This window comes from Procambarus clarkii, chromosome 4 (assembly GCF_040958095.1).
Source record: "Procambarus clarkii isolate CNS0578487 chromosome 4, FALCON_Pclarkii_2.0, whole genome shotgun sequence".
Lineage (NCBI taxonomy): Eukaryota > Metazoa > Arthropoda > Malacostraca > Decapoda > Cambaridae > Procambarus > Procambarus clarkii.
In genome coordinates this window covers 54139211-54157339 of record NC_091153.1, presented here as the reverse complement: position 1 = coordinate 54157339, position 18129 = coordinate 54139211, and positions in this window count along the sequence as shown.

The following is an 18129-nucleotide window of genomic DNA, read 5'->3' as shown; positions in this document are numbered from 1 at the left end:
AGTTATAAATGCAGACAAAACCAAATATGAGTGTAGGAAACGAAGAAATATAACACTTAATCTAAATGGTGTGGAACTGAGCCGTGTTCAGAAGTACAAGTATCTGGGCATGTATGTTGGATACACATGTGAGAGTAAAAATGTTGAATTAAATCATATCAGCACCTTATGTAAAGCCTGTCTGCATCCTCTAAAACCACTGGCCCTTTCTGGTAAAGGTGTTGGGGTACCCATCTTGCGGATGTTATACATAAGCACTGTTCGGTCCCTGATAGACTACGCAACACCCGTATTGTCTTACACAGGCCAAGGCAGAATTAAAAAAATAGAGCTGATACAGAACGATGCTATGAGGATTATTCTTGGATGTCAAAGAAATGCAATGATTGAAATAATGAGAATTGAATTAAATTTATAGAGTGTGTATGATAGAGTCCGTGACATTAACACTAGAGTATCTATTCATTTCATGCGGAGAGAAAGGAGGGGATGAGCTGTTTCAGAGTGTTCAGACCTGCTTGAGTGACGTACACACTTCCAGGAAACTGAGGGAGACACGCTACACGAGGGAATTAGCTCATTACCTCAGGGAATACGATGTACTTGACTGCTGTAAACCCTCTCACCAGTGTAATAGATCTGCTCCCTGGAAAGTACAGAAAATAGACGTCGAAATTGTACCCCTCAAGGTGAAAAATATTCATCATGAACCGGGACAATTACGGTGTTTGTATGGAAGCATGATATCCCGGTTACCAAGAGGCAACAGTTTACTTGTATATTGTGACGGGTCGGTGGCGGAGGATGGCAGGGCAGGGTGTGGTGTCCTAATAAGGGAATATACCGAGTTTGGTACTATGGACAGGATAATTGAACTTCGACTTAGTAATTATATATCATCCACACAAGCTGAACTGCAGGCCATTCTGGCGTGTTTGGAGGAAGTGTAACATGACGACAAAAATGTTTTTGAATTTGTCGATAGCCTAGGAGGACTTGATTCCTTAAACAGTCGAAACCCAGTCTTCATGTCCATAGTTGAGGATTGTAAGAAAAGGATAACTGAGATACAGCTGAAAGGTATATAGTGTGAAATTCATCTGGATTCCATCTCATGTTGGAATAGTGCTCAACGAAGTGACGGATGACTTGGCCAAACGTGCCTCATCAAAACCACAAGTTGACATTGAATGTGAATTCACAAAGAGACAAATCAGAAGCAAAATCAGAAATATTTAGGCACAGGCAGAAGTGGAGAGAAGTATAATGTATGAGAGAAGTCAAACCATGCAACACTACATGAATGTGAGTCAAACCCCCCATTTCACTTATGGTAAAAGGAGAAATGCTTGGAATGACTCTGTGAACATGCGGCTCAGGTTTGGGTACAAATATTACTGGGAATATGGGATAGTTGTTCATGATAATGACACAAAGTGCAAACTATGTGGTATGTTAAGGTCTCACACCCTTGCCCATTATATTCTTGATTGTCCGTTGATTAATGTATATAGAAACACTGAGATAAGGACTGTTCCTGAACAAATAGCGTGGATGTGTCACAACTGAAAGGTTGACGATATTCTTGGGAGATATAAGAATTTTGCACCAAGACTGTAATTTTTTGTTGAATTATCTGCATGTCTCTTGCAAATTGTCTATACAGTATACTTAGGCCATAAAGGTATTTATGTACGTCTGGTACAATACTACTTGTGTAAAGGAGGAAATGTCGATGTTTATCTCACAGAATGTTTGGTAATACGTTTATTGTTTCTGATGTGTGTATATGTATGTATTAACACGATATACTGAACGGGGTGAGAATAGCTTGAGCTACCTCATCCCTTTGTGTGCATTTTACCTCAATAAACTTATTTCAATTTCAATTTCAATTTCACAATAACCCTCCCTAAAAATTCACCACAATAACCCTCATTGTAGTAAAATCACAATGGCATCATATATCAATGGAAATAGTTTTGGGGTAATGTAGTGACTTATGGAGTTCAAGTCACTCCATTGTCTCAAAATGATATTCATTGATATATCTCGTCATTGTGATTTCATTGTGATCTGAGACTATTGTAAGAGTGTGAATGTCATTACCGAAGGTCAGAGTGTGGTCGGGTTGGCTGTAAAACCCTGGTTGGGCTCCGGTATGGGGCCTCAAGAACCTTTCTTTAAATTCATTAGAGTTTTGGCTTGGTCGACTTATCTTTCGTAATAATCTTTCTCAACATAGTATGTGTTATTGCAACCCGTTTCTTTGTTATTGAATAAGAAATAATACTTTTTCCATACGAAATATTACGAGAAAAACCTTATTATAAGGAACCCTGTTGCAGCTCCTTGTGTCTACTTATTAATTGATTTCCTTTGTTTGGAATTTATATTAAAAGGATAAAAAAAGAAAAAGGAAGAGGTCTACATGAAATGAGCTCGAGCTGACGACCGTCCGGCCACCAGCGGCAGACCCCACTCTGAGGCCGTGACTCTTCCTAATTAGTCAAGTACTCACTAAATATTATATAGACCTTCACCTCAAGTGACCCCGAGAGACCATGTATATGCTTTAATTTCTCACTGACACCAAGAACATTCATCTGAAGGAAGTGATAACCTTACAGGAGTGAAAACTGCCCTCATGGTAATTAACAGAGAAATCTTTATACAAAACTCCTGTTATGGTAATGAATGAAAGTGATCACTCTTGACACGACTGTTTTGACCTCTGGGTCATCAGATGTCACCCGTGTGTGTGTTTACTTATATTACCATTAATCAAATCAGTCATAAACGTTGTAGATATCTCGTGGACAGTAATTGTCATAAGCGACGTGTTCACATAGTCATGTATACAGTGGAGCTGATTGTCTGACAACCAAGCGATCTTGTATATTGTACTTACCTAGTTGTAATTGTGGGGGGGGGGGGTTGAACATATGCTCTTAAGTCCCACATCTCAACTGTCAATCAACTGATTCACATGATTCTGGGCCTATTGGACTCCATAATATCTACATTTGTAACTGTAAGGAGTCTGCCTTCATAACATAATTCCAAATGCATTCCATTTGTAAATTATCCATGCAAATAATTTATCTTAATAATCCACGAAAATAGCCCTCCACAATTATTCACAAAAATCATATTCCATTTTAATTCACCAAAAAAACGTTTTGTAATAATCCTACACAATACCTGTAAATAATAATCCTTCACAATAAATGACCATAATAATTATTCATAATTACCATCAATAATTATCTACTACAATATACGTACCTAAAAATCCACAACAATAACCCTCTGAATTAGTCAACCATAATAGCCCTCCACAATATTCACAAAAATAACTCTCCAGATATAAGCCAAAATAATAACCGTCAATAATAATTCTGAACAATCACACTTTTTAATAATCCAGCACTATAGACCTCATTAATAACCTACCAAAGTAATCCTTCATAATAAGCCTAAAAAAAGCTACAGGAGAATAATCCTTCATGATAATCCATCACAATAACCTTCCATAGGAATGCACCACAATACCTCTCCATAGTAATCTTCAACAGTAACTTTTCCTAATAAGCCTCACGAATTACCCTCTATAATAATCCACCAAAATTTTTCATCATAATTATTCATCCCTATGCAATATATATTAATCCTCTTAATAATCATCCACAATAACTCACAATAATAACCATCTGCAATAACTCACAATAATAATTTCTTACAATAACCTCCTTCATGATATTTCACAATAACTCTCCATATTAATTTACCAAAATACCCATCAACATTAATCCCTCACAATAACTCTCCACATTAAATCCCCACATTAGCCCTTCCTAATAAGTCACCACAATAACCCTCATTGTAGTAAAATCACAATGGCATCATATATCAATGGAAATAATTTTGTGGTAATTTAGTGACATGTGGAGTTCAAGTCACTCTATTGTCACAAAATTATATTCGTTGATATATCTCGTCAATGTGTTTTCATTGTGATCTGAGTCTATTGTATGAGTGTGAACGTCATTACCGAAGGTCAGAGTGTGGTCGGGTTGGCCGTAAAACCCTGGTTGGATTCTTGTTTGGGGCCTCCAGAACCTTTGTCTAAATTCAGTTGAGTTCTGGCTTGGTCGACTTATCTTTCGAAATTATCTTTCTCAACATCAGTATGTGTTATTACAACCCGTTTCTTTGTTATTGAATAACAAAAAATACTTTTTCCATATGAAATATTATGAGAAAAACCTTATTACATGAAACCCTGTTGCAGCTCCTTGTGTCTACTTATTAATTGATTTGCCTTTGTTTGGAATTTATATTAATAAGATGAAAAAAGGAAAAGGAAGAGGTCTACATGATATGGGACTCGAGCTGACGACCGTCCGGCCACCGGTGGCAGACCCCACTCTGAGGCCGTGACTCTTCCTAATTAGTCAAGACTCACTAAATATTATATAGACCTTCACCTCAAGTGACCCCGAGAGACCATGTATACGCTTTAATTTTCAGTGACACCAAGAACATTCATCTGAAGGAAGTGATAACCTTACAGGAGTGAAAACTGCCCTCATGGTACTTAACAGACAAATCTTAATACAACACTCCTGTTATGGTAGGAATTAAAGTGATCACACGTGACACGACTGTCATGACCTCTGGGTCATCGGAGGTCACCCGTGTGAGTGTTTACTTATACTACCATTAAATCAACATTGGAATGGATTTACTTTTTTATTAAGAAAGCAGTAATAAACGTTGTAGATATCTCGTGGACAGTAATTGTCATACAGCCACGTGATCACATAGTCATGTATACAGTGGAGCTGCTTGACTGACAACCAAGCGGTCTTGTATATTATACTTACCTAGTTGTCATTGTGGGGGGATTGAGCATCTGGTCTTTAGTCCCACATCTCAACTGTCATTCAACTGACTCACATGATTCTGGGCCTATTTGGTTCCATAATATCTATATTTGTAACTGTATGGAGTCTGCCTCCATAACATAACTTCCAAATGCATTCCATTGGTAAATAATCCACGCAAATAATTTATCCTAATTATCCACAAAAATATCCCTCCACAAGTAATCCACAAAAATAATACTCCATATTAATTCACCAAAATAACGTTTCGTAATAATCCAACACAATAACGTTTTGTAATAATCAAACACAATAACGTTTTGTAATAATCAAACACAATAACGTTTTGTAATAATCCAACACAATAACTCTAAATAATAATCCAACAATATAACTCTCAATAATAATCCATCTCAATAACTCTAAATAATAATGCAATAAAATAACTCTAAATAATAATCCAACAAAATAAAGCTAAAAATTAATCCTACACAACAAATGTTCATAATAATTATTCATAATAACCATCAATAATTATCTACTACAATAAACGTACCTAATAATCGACAACAATAACCCTCTGCAATAGTTAACCAAAATATCCCTCAACAATAATGACAAAAATAACTCTCCAGATATAAGCCAAAGTAATAACCTGTCAATAATAATTCCCAACAATAACCCTTTTTAATAATCCAGCACTATAACCCTCAATAATAACCTACCAAAGAAATCCTTCATAATAAGCCTATAAAAACCTACAAGAGAATAATCTTCCATGATATTCCATCACAATAACCTTTCATAGGAATCCACCACAATACCTCTCCATAGTAATCTTCAACAGTAACCTTTCATAATACGCCTCAAGAATAAACCTCTATAATAATCCACCCAAATTTTTCCTCATAATTATTCATCCCAATAATATCCATATTATGGAATATAATAATCCTCTTAATAATCATCCACAATAACTCACCATAATAACCATCTACAATAACTCACAATAATAATTTCTTACAATAACCTCCTTCATGATATTTCACAATAACCCTCCATATTAATTCACCAAAATACCCATAACAATAATCCCTCACAATAACTCTCTATAATTAGTCCCCACATTAACCCTTCCTAATAAGCCACTACAATAATCCTCTTTTATATTAAACCACAATAACCCTCCTTAATAATCTACAACAATAACTCTCGGAATTAATCCACCACAATAACCCTTCAAAATAATCTTCTGAAATAACCTTCTAAAAAATTACCACTAACACTATTAATAATATTTCACCACTTTAACTATCAAAATTATTTACTACAATAACCCTCACAGTCTTACCTGGGACGCGGTCGGGTCAAGAAGTACCTGCTCCGCAACTAGGGGTGAGTTTAGTGTTGGTGTTTAACTCAGTCTACACATAAGGAGACTGACTAGTATCAATCGCCTTCTACACATCTCCCCCCATGTTAGATACTGAGATGGAGACTCAGTCTCCAGAAGAACTGGCTACTTCCCACGGCAATATTAACATGGACTCAAAAAGCAGCCAGTCAGTCGAGGAGGGTGAGTTTCAAAAAGTTCTAACTAGGCAACAGAAGAAACGGAGAAGACAGGATGTAAGGCGTAGTGTTGACAGTGATAGTACACATAACGCAAACGACAAGAGAATGAAGAACGACGCCGAGACTGATCAAACCAGTAGCGACGAACGGACAGAACGATGTCAGGTAGGTGAGGGTCAGCAGAGGTGGAGGCTTCTCTTCCCTTCCTCATGCACACTGGCCTATCATCACAAGCTGCTGTGGACAGTCAAACTTGGAAGAGAACACCGCAAGTTCGAGCCCCTGCTGAAGGAAGGTGTAAACAGACGTTACTTAACGGTAGGTTCTATGGAGGCAGTTGTGTTTCTTAGCCAGCAAGGATATGATGGAGTTGTTATGCAAATACTAGAGGGTAACGAGAAGCTGACGAAGGTAATTATCTACAAATACCCTCAGATTCTAGACCCCGAATTCATTCTCGACGACCAACGATTTGTGTGGGCGAAGCGTCACCTTATTAAAGGTGAAGCTAGGAATCAGGTGGTGGCTCTAGTGAGAGGGGAAGTTCCCGAGAGAGTGTTCATCACCGGGGCTGGCTACAGGCATGTAGCAAAGTATGTGGAAGAGCCCATAATATGCCTGAAATGCTGCAGATGGGGGCATAAATCCTGGAGCTGTCAACATGATCCACGATGTCGTTTCTGCGGAAAGTCTCACCTCTCTAATGTGTGTAGAAACAGACTTAATCTGGGTGAGAAAATAGTTCCCAGATGCTGCAACTGTGGAGGTGGTCACAATGCTAGCTCGGCTGTGTGTAGCAAGAGGCCGAGTATGGATGTTCCCCGACCGGTGAATGTTACAGAGCAAGCAAGAGCTCTTACCCAGACACCGGGAGCACAGCAAAACAGTCTGCCCTAAACAGCGCCAGTGAACCGGACGAATGCGTGGGTAAGGGAGTCACCTTTACTTCATCAGGGTCAAGCAACATGCAGCCATCGCCAACACTCAGGACTCCGGCAGTGACAGTGTAACGGTGAGTGAAGTGGCTACTGTGGCTCAGAAAGAGGGCCATAATGATATGGTCAAGGAGGTTTGGGCTGAACTAAGAAAAGTTGGCGAGTTCCTCCGATAATCTTGGGCAAAGAATCGAATCCATCGAGGCCAAATTAAACGTTCAGGTGAAGGTCAAGGAAAGTCACAAAACAGTGAAGGAAAGTCAGGATATATTGTTTGAGGACAATAATGAAATATTGAGTGATGAAATGAAGGAAAGTGAAGTGTGTGTGAATGATGATAGTCGTAGTGAAAGGAAGAATCCTATAATTACACATAAAATGAAGGAATCATTTGGGCCAATAATGGACGTCACAGGACTGAAAAAATCTCTTGAGAAACGCAATGTTGCTTTTACTGGTGAACTTGGGAGGAGGTGGGAGATGTTATATGAGGTATGGCTATCATTTAGTGAACTTATTGGGGATGACTTAGAAAGCTGAATTGTTTAATAATGGATTACCCTAGACTGAAAGTGTTGTCATGGAATGTTAATGGTTTAAGAAACAGGGTTACAGATGTTCATTGTTATGTGATGGGAAATGATATTGATGTTGTAGCTCTCCAGGAGACAGGGGATAGGAATGAAGTCTTATTGAAATTAAATGGCTATAAAGGGTTTCACCTCTTCGTCCGCAAATAACATCAGAGGTTACGTCGATTTATAAATTGGCAGATGCAGTTTAATGCTGATAAATGTAAAGTTCTGAGGCTAGTTAATGATGATAGAGTTACAAGATACGAACTAGATGGTGTTGAGATTGAGAAGTCGGAATTGCGAAAGGGATCTGGGAGTTATGGATTAGTAAGAATTTAAAACAAAAGGATCAATGCATGAATGTTCATAATAAGGCAAATAGGACACTGGGATTTATTAATCGAAGCATTAGTAACAAGACACCTGGTGTGGTTCTTCAGCTATATCTTGCTCTGGTTAGGCCCCATTTAGATAATGCAGTTCAGCTTTGGTCGCCGTACTATAGAATGGATATAAATTCACTTGAACGTGTCCAGCGTAGGATGACTAAGTTAATTCCCCAAATTAGAAATCTTTCATATAAAGAAAGAATAACAAAGCTTAAATAGCATTCACTGGAAAGGCGAAGAGTTATTTATTACCATGATAGAGGTTTACAATGGATGAATGGACATAACATAGGGGATATTAATAGGGTATTAAAAGTATCAACACAAGACAGAGCACGAAACAATCGGAATAAATTGGATAAATTTAGATTTAGGAAAGACTTGGGTAAATACTGGTTCGGTAACGGGGTTATTGATTTGTGGAACCGCGGTTATCGATTACCGTGTAACGTGGTGGAGGTGGGGTCCCTCGATTGTTTTAAGCGCGGGTTGGACATGTATATGAGTGGGATTGGGTGGTTATAGATAGGAGCTGCCTCGTATGGGCCAATAGGACCTTGTGACGGTAAAGCGTTGGTGTTCGGCTGTTTCAAAAGCCAGGGGCAGGGCTTCGTGACATTAAAGAAAAAAAAAGAGAATAAGCTGGAACTTTCGTCTGTGGTAAGGTAATGGGAAGACACACAAAACACAAGTAAATTTAACAATGAAATTTTAATTACGTTAGAAAAACAAGACAAAAATAAAATTAAGCATAAAATATACAAGGCAAGTCAACAAACAAAATAATAAGAATAATCACTGGCAAATGAAAAGTTACGTTAAGACAAGTGAGCTATAGCAAAATAAATAATAATGGAGCTGGAATATTGGCTTCGAGCTGCCACCTCCCTTAGTACACGAAAGCCAAGGCTTAGTCTACCAACGAGAGATGTCAACTGCAAGGAGCACTGGGATATTCTGACTACTCTGGGCCACTGCAGCCCAGACATCAACTTGTGGCGGAGGGCGGAGGGTGCGACTGGACACCAGCCAATCAGCGACAGGCAGGCAATGGACAAGCAGTTTGCCGGTTTACGGTGGCGGTGGGTAGCAGGTGTGCCGGTGTGCTGGATACGTTTTGCTCTCTGGGCAAAACGTTTTGGAGATACTTGCTGGCCGTATCTTCTATATTATCTGTTGTTGTTACGTACTTTAAAGGGAAGAGCAGGCTCAATCTCTCTTGAAAGAGATTATCATCACAACTCTCCCCCGAAGCCTGCGGTTCTGGAAGAAGTACGTCGTCATGTGGTGGAGTAATAGGTGGAGTTGCTTCTACTTCATAAACCCTGGAGAGGGCGTCGGCTATGATATTGTCAGAACCCTTGATATAGCGAATCTCCAGGTTGAAATCTTGTAGATATAAAGCCCATCGTAGAAGACGCTGGTTAGTGAATTGGGCTTGATATAAGAAGCAGGAGAGGGTTGTGGTCTGAGAAGATGGTGGTAGACCTGGCACCTTGTAGGTATGGAGCAATGTGTTGGAGATTCAGGACGATGGATAGTAGCTCTTTTTCAATAGTGCTGTAGTTCCTCTGGTGGGGTTTCAATTTGTAGCTGTAGTAGCTGACAGGTAGAACCTCCTTCGCCTCGTTGCTGCATCAGGACACCACCACCGCCGGTACCACTGGCGTCGACATGAAGGACGAAAGGCTTGGTGATATCTGGCGAGGCGAGAATGGGATTAGAACAGAGGAGGAATCTGAGTTGTTCGAAAGCAACGGTTTGCTGCATGGTCCAATTATACCGTTGCTTGGGACTGGTTAACATGATTAAAGGCGTGGCGTACTGTACTGAAATTTCTCACAAACCTACGGTAGTAGGAGTCAAGACCAAGGAAGCGCAGGAGCTGCTTCCTGGTGGTAGGCTGTGGATAATGCTGGATGGCTTGAGTGTTTGAGTCTAACGGAGCTAGGCTGCTACTCCCAATTACATGACCCAGATAACGCACTTTACCTTTCCCGAAGGTGGACGTGACCAGGTTGATGGTGAGGTCCGGCTGTCAGGAGCTTGGCGAACAGTCGTCGCAGCTGGAGCAGATGTTCACTCCAGGTGTTGGATGCTACGACGATATCATCCAAATAGGCGTACGTGTTATCCAAGCCCTGGATGACACGGTTGACAGCTCTCTGAAAGGTGGCCGGGGCATTACATAGTCCGAAAGGAAGGCGTTCATATCTGAAAAGTCCAAAAGGAGTGATAAAGGCAGATATTTCTTTGGCTCGCTCCGTTAAACACACTTGGTAATACTCCCTTAAGCAAGTCCACCTGGGACAAGTACTGGGCATTACCAATGGCGTCAAGAATGTCATCTATCCTTGGCAAGGGGAATGCATCCTTGACAGTCACATTATTTAACTTACGATAGTCAGTGCACAGTCTCACCTTACCTTGGGGTTTTGGCACCAAGATACAGGGTGAGGCCCAGGGGGACTCACAAGGTGTAGCCAGTCCATGATCCAAGAGGTACTGCACCTCAGCATGCATGACTTCCTTCTTGCTAGGGCTGATTCGGTAGAAGGGTTGACGAATCGGCCGGGTGTCGGGGAGCAGTTGGATGTCGTGCTGGGTAACATTACACTCTAGGGGGTCATCTCGGAACAACTCCTGATGTTCTCTGAAGATCTTGACGAGAGGTGCACTATGATTGTCCTGAAAATAGTTTGGAAGATCAGTAAGGATTTCCGAATTAGAAAGCGCTGACTCCTTGTCAGTGCTTTCGGGAGGAGAAGCAGGGAAGGTCTCACTGTGGATGTATGGTTCTGTAAAGGCAGAGTAGTTAAGCATGACAGTGGGAGGAGTACCGTTATATAGCTTCAGGAGGTTGACGTGGCACAGCTGGGTCTTCCGCCGCCTATCTGGAGTCTCGAGAACGTAGTTATGGTTGTTTCTGCACTCCTTGATGCGGTAGGGTCCTGAAAACCTGTTTTGTAAAGGAGAACCTGGGATAGGGAAGTAAGCAAGTACGAAGTCTCCCGGCTTAAATTTTCTTACTTTGCTGGTCTGGTCGTAATGAGTCTTCATCGTCTCCTGTGCTTTCAATAGATTATCTTGGGCAAAACTGTGGACTCTCTCTAGAATGTGTTGTAGGTTTTGAAGAAACTGGGGCACATTCTGATGCTCACTGAAGGTGGCATCACGTAGAGAGTCTTTGAAAGCCTTGAGGGGAGTACGGCACTTACGTCCGTAGAGCATCTCATAAGGAGATACTCCTAGGGACTCATTGGGAAGACTTCTATATATGCACATTATCAAATCAATTTGCTTATCCCAATCCTTAGAGGTTTCATTACAAAACTTCTTCAGGAGTGCTTTAATAGTCTGATGACTACGCTCAAGAGAACCCTGTGAAGCAGGATGATAGGGGCTGGACAATACCTGTTTGATGTTGAACTTCCTCCAGTGTCCTTTTGAAGAGATCACTGGTGAAGTTGGTGCCACAGTCGCTCTGAACCTCCCTGGGAAATCCATACTGGGTGAAGATCTTCAATAAGTGCTTCACAACCGTAGCAGCCGTAATGTTCTTTACTGGAACTGCTATGGGGAATCTGGTGGTAGGACACAGGATGGTTAAGATATAGGCGTTACCTGAACTGGTCCGAGGTAAAGGACCAACACAGTCTATAATAAGTCTGTGGAAAGGTTCCGCAGGCACCTGTATGGGAATCAGTGGCGCTCTGGGAATAGAGATGTTAGGTTTACCTGCCATCTGACATGTATGACACTGTTTGACGTACTGTTTGACGCTATTTACCATACCTGGCCAGTAGTAGTCTTGACGGATTCCATGGTAGGTCTTGTTGAATCCGTAGTGGGAGAGTGCTCCATGGGCCAGGTGTAGAATAGTGGGCCGCAGGCTGGCAGGAATCACAAGTTGTTCGACGCTGGCCCAATCGTCCTCCTCCTTCAGTTTACTGGGTCTATATCTGCGGTAGAGCAATTCGTTCTCTAGGAAGAACCCAGGAATACTGTCGGGTTGAGTCTCAGTCTGGAAAAATAATGGTGTTAAGGTAAGATCTTCCCTCTGTAACTTACAGAACTCCAACTTGGTCAGATTCGGGGGTAGTTTCTGAGGGTCTTGAGGGACAGCGGTAGCAGTAGAGTCAGCTGGCTGTGGTCGTGCGGCTTGTGCACGGGTGGTCACTAGAACTGGAGGAGAAACTTCATCACTCTCTTGAACCTTTGCTGGAACATACTCAAATATAGGATTATCCGTCACAGAGGTACACACCTGGGGTTTGTCCATGACGATCAGGTTGGTCGGTTGCAGGTCTTCTGCCAAGTCGTTGCCCAGGAGAAATTGCACTCCAGGCATGGGAAAAGGCTTTTCCCTGACGGCGACTTGGACTTCTCTGTTCACGAAGGGACAATCCAGGTGGACTCTGGTGAGAGGATAAGGAGTGGTAGCAGTGAGGTCAGTGATGATGACAGTTTTTCCGGTATAGGCGATGTTGGGCACAGCCGACTTCAAAATAATCGATTATAGAGCCGCTGTGTCCCTCAAGATCTTCAATTTGAAACGTCCCTCGGGATTTGAACCGTTGGCAGAGATAGTTCCAGTATACAGGTGTTTACTGAAAAGAGAAAGATCATTAACATGAACACCAACATTCATCACAGGCTTACCGGACTTAGGAGGAGTTGGTTTGGGTTTTGGCGTTTCGGTGGTTCCTTTGTATTGAGACTTACCACATTTATCTATGGTATGTCCATAGAGTCTACAATACTTACAGTACAATTGCGAGCCAGCTTGATCGGTACTCACTTTCTCGCAACTGTACCACGAGTTTTTACTGGAAGATGGTTCTGGTGTCGGCCGGTGGATGAGGCTGTAAGTGTCAGCCGACTTAGCACACTTTAGGTAGTCGGTTTCTTCTTTATCTGCTAAATATAGACGGACAGGAGGCGGCACACGCCTCAAGAATTCTTCAACTAGCATAAGGTTGACGAGTTCTGCAAAGGTAGAGACATGTGCTGCTTCCAGCCATTTCATAAAATATCTCCTTTTGGTGTTAGCAAACTCGAGAAAGGTAGTGGTACTTGCCTTCAGGTGGTCACGGAATTTCCTTCGATAATTTTCGGTGGAGAGAAGGTAGGCGTCCAACACTGCTTATTTCAGAGTCTGGTAGTCATTCTCAGACGCCAAAGTACTGAGTGTGACTGCAGCTCTACCTGTAAGATGTACTCTGAGAAGGGTGGCCCATTGGTCGGCAGGCCAACTAAGTTGATTAGCAAGGGTTTCAAAGGTGGTGAAAAACACGTCAACTTCTGTTTCTAGGAATGATGGCATTAACTTACTTGCATGTGATATATTAAAACTGACGGGAAGATTGGCGGTAGCTTGCTGGCGTTGAGCGAGGTGTGAAGTTTCCAACGCGAATTCTTGTTTGCGACATTCCATAGACAGGGTTGCTTGTTGTTTGTCATATTCGTGTTGCATCTCCAATTGGTGTTGTTTTGTTTCAAGCTGTACTCTTTCCTGCTCACGGAGTATTACAACCTCACGTTCTTGTTCTTCTTTCCTCAAGGCAGCTTCACGTTCCTTGAGGGCGATTTCACGTTCTTGTTCTTCCCTTCGTATGGCAGCTGCTTCCCTTTGTTGTTCGAGGGCTTCCCTTTGCTGCTCGCGTTCAATCTTGGCCAGCTCTAGTTTGAGTTTCATCGTTGCCAAATCAGTTTTATCTGCAATAAAGTAAGTTTCGTGAGTTTCAGAGTCTATCTTACCTTGCTCTAAGAAATGATCCAGTAACAGGTTGTGTACTTCATTTTTGTTGACTTAGTGCAAGAGTTTGTAATTCAGCCCTCTTGGTATGACTTAAAGTCCCTATTGCACCTGCTGGATCTGCACGGAAAGCTTGGAGACGAAACATGGTGAAATTAGCAAATAAATGCACAACGAATATACCGTTGTGATATAGTGAATGTCAGAAACAGGACAACGTGGCAACTGGTACCTATCCTGTGGAATCTTTAACAATTAAAGTTAATTACAAGATGTTAAATGATTAATTAAATCAAGGTCGCAGGAAAACTTGTACCCGGTACTCATGTAAGAGGATAAGGGCAAGAAAATCCTACTATACAAGCGAAACTGAGTTTCTAAAACAAATGAAACAGTTAATTGCCTGAAAAGTAAAATTGGTTGTCCAAGAATGTAGGCATACCTTGCCGAGTCTCTATAGGACATAAGCAAGTTTTTCCCACTGAAATTAATATGATACTTACAGAATTAGCAAACTTTTGTGCTCTGAAAAAGAAAGCTAATTCCCTACCAATGTATGTACCATCATCTCTGACTGACGTGTAGGGGTGCGATGTGTCAACTGGTGACGAGAACTGCTGCTGAGGTCCCAATTCAGCAACTAAAGTTCGTGCTAGAGGAACTATGGCCCTCTTTATCCTCCTACTGTCAGACTGCAGATGATTAGGTGCACTTGACCCGGGGGCAGACCACAGTACCAGGGTACCAATATGATGATCTGTCGAAAATATGAGAAATATCCTAGGGGTATGACGATGGTAAACACGAGTAATAACACGGAGGGAGAGATGACCAATTAACAGTATGACTGACGCCTACAGTCACCACGTAATCCAAAGTTGTCTCACCTTCACCATATGCTACTCTCGGAATGCACAATACACACAGCACCATATAAAAATTGAATATGAAAAATAGTAAAAAGCTACGTTACCAAAGCCAAATACGCTTACCATAAATTACTACTTGGCACCAGTACCTGAGTGAAGCTCCTAGGGCAGGCCCCTACTTAATGTGACGGTAAAGCGTTGGTGTTCGGCTGAATCAAAAGCTAGGGGCAGGGCCTCGTCACATTAAAGAAAAAAAAGAGAAAAAGCTGGAACTTTCGTCTGTGGTAAGGTAATGGGAAGACACACAAAACACAAGTAAATTTAACAATGAAATTTTAATTACATTAGAAAACAAGACATGAATAAAATTAAGCATAAAATATACAAGGCAAGTCAACAAACAAAATAATAAGAATAATCACTGGCAAATGAAAAGTTACGTTAAGACAAGTGAGTTATAGCAAAATAAATAATAATGGAGCTGGAATATTGGCTTCGAGCTGCCACCTCCCTTAGTACACGAAAGCCAAGGCTTAGTCTACCAACGAGAGATGTCAACTGCAAGGAGCACTGGGATATTCTGACTACTCTGGGCCACTGCAGCAAAGACATCAACTTGTGGCGGAGGGCGGAGGGCAGGTGCGACGGGACACCAGCCAATCAGCGACAGGCAGGCAATGGACAAGCAGTTTGGCGGTTTATGGTGGCGGTGGGTAGCAGGTGTGCCGGTGTGCTGGATACGTTTTGCTCTCTGGGCAAAACGTTTTGGAGATACTTGCTGGGAGTATCTTCTATATTATCTGTTGTTGTTATGTACTTTGAAGGGAAGAGCAGGCTCAATCTCTCTTGAAAGAGATTATCGTCACGACCTTCTGCAGTTGCCTTTGATCTTATGTTCTTATGTTCTTATGTTAAGAACTCCATACCAGCAGAGTTAGTAGAACCGCCGTCAAAAATGCAAGGTATAGAGAATGTCTGTGTTAAATTATCATTAAGGGAAGGGGAATTTATTTTAGTTAATTTGTATGAATCCAGGAACTACTTCGACCCTCACTATCTACCTGACTGCAATTATACTAATCCTTCACTGGTCATTGGGACCTTAATGCTCGGCACACAAGCCTTGGGACAGTGGGTAGTATTAATGCTAATGGGGTCAAGTGGTTACAGTTTCTACAAGATCATCCAGATACCTGTCTCTTGGGAAACAATGAACCAACTCACATCAGGGGAGGACGGCTTGACTATGCCTTTATTGTAAACTCTCAGGGGATTAAGGGGGGAGGTTGGGTTGTTCGGGAACTACTTAGTGACCACTTTGCCTTGAACGTTGAATTACCACTGGGGAAAAAACAAGTCCACTTTCAAAGGAAAAGGCTAACTATTAATAAAGGTATGACAAATTATTTTATTCAAAATATGGGAGATTGGTATCAACAATACACGCCGTTCTGCGTTGATAATTTTTACGAGGACATGGTCGAGAACATAGAGAAATTAGTACAGAGGGAAAATAACGGGGGCAGGGGAAGCAAGACGCATGGACCTAAGAAATTTAAATATTCCAATGATCAGCAAGTTAAGGGGTGGGAGAGAATGCTACGGAGTGCACATAAAGAATGGTTAAAAATGGAATGAGGGAGGAAGAGAAAAATACAATGTTGGAAGTGGCTAGGGAATGCAGTCATGTGAGTAAGGAGGCGCAGGACAGATACTGGCAAGACTTTGCTCAGTTCATTGGTAATACTAAAAATCTTAAAGACATATGGAGAGCAGTAAATGAAATCAGGGGTTTAAGACCAAAATCATTGCTCACTCAGATCCAGGGAAGGTTGCTAATGAGTTAGTAGATAAATGAGCTAGTGCTGCTGGTATGGAGTCCTTACCTGAAGACACGAGAGTCACCATTGAGTCATGGGAAAATATTAGAAATGGAGTAACTTTATGTGCCTTAAATACAAGATCTGTAACATGCACGGAGATAACTCCCAATGAGCTACTGAATGCTATAAAAAGTGGCAGCTCTACTGCTATGGGGAAAGATGAAGTAACGTATGACATTCTTAATTATTTAACCGGTATGATACCTAGTCCCTTACTTGATTTGTTTAATATGAGTTACAGAGAGGGAAAGTTACCAAGAAAATGTAAAGAGGCTGTCATCATTCTTGTCCGTAAGTCAAACGGAGGCTACAGCCCTGTCTCCTTAATATCCTTCTTTTGTATAAGGATTTTGTTAAATAGGCTACTCTACCTTGTAGGTGATAACATGTCCAGTAATCTTTTTGATTTTATCAAAGGCAAAAGTACTGCGGATTGTCTCTTAAAGTGTTTGTCTAATGTGGATGACAATTGTAGAGTTTTTGTTGATCTGCAAGGAGCATTTGATAAAGCCAATGGGAAAGTAATTTTATACGAATTAGCCAATCTGGGAATAACAGGGAGATTGCTACATTGGATAAGGGATTATCTACAAGGCAGAAAGGGTCAGGTGAATTACCAGGGATACATGTCTGAGGAACGGATGTTTCAGTTAGGTACCCCCCAAGGGGGAGTTTTAAGTCCCACCTTATTCAATGTATTAATGAACAGATTAGCATCAGAGATGTATCCTCCAGGGGTCACAACGATCAAATATATGCTGATGACATTCTTATACAAGGCATTTCATGGAACAAATTTCAAACTGCTCTTAACATACTTGGTACAACCTGCCACAAGTTAGGCTTAGTTATAAATGCAGACAAAACCAAATATGAGTATAGGAAACGAAGAAATATAACACTTACTATAAATGGTGTGGAACTGAGCCGTGTTCAAAAGTACAAGTATCTGGGCATGTATGTTGGATACACATGTGCGAGTAAAAATGCTGAAATAAATCATATCAGCACCTTATGTAAAGCCTGTCTGCATCCTCTAAAACCACTGGCTCTTTCTGGTAAAGGTGTTAGGGGTACCTACCTTGTGGATGTTATACAGAAGCACTGTTTGGTCCCTGATAGACTACGCAGCACCCGTTTTGTCTTACACAGGTCAAGGCAGAATTAAAAAAAATAGAGCTGATACATAACGAGGCTATGATGATTATTCTTGGATGTTAAAGAAATGCAATGATTGAAATAATGAGAATAAAATT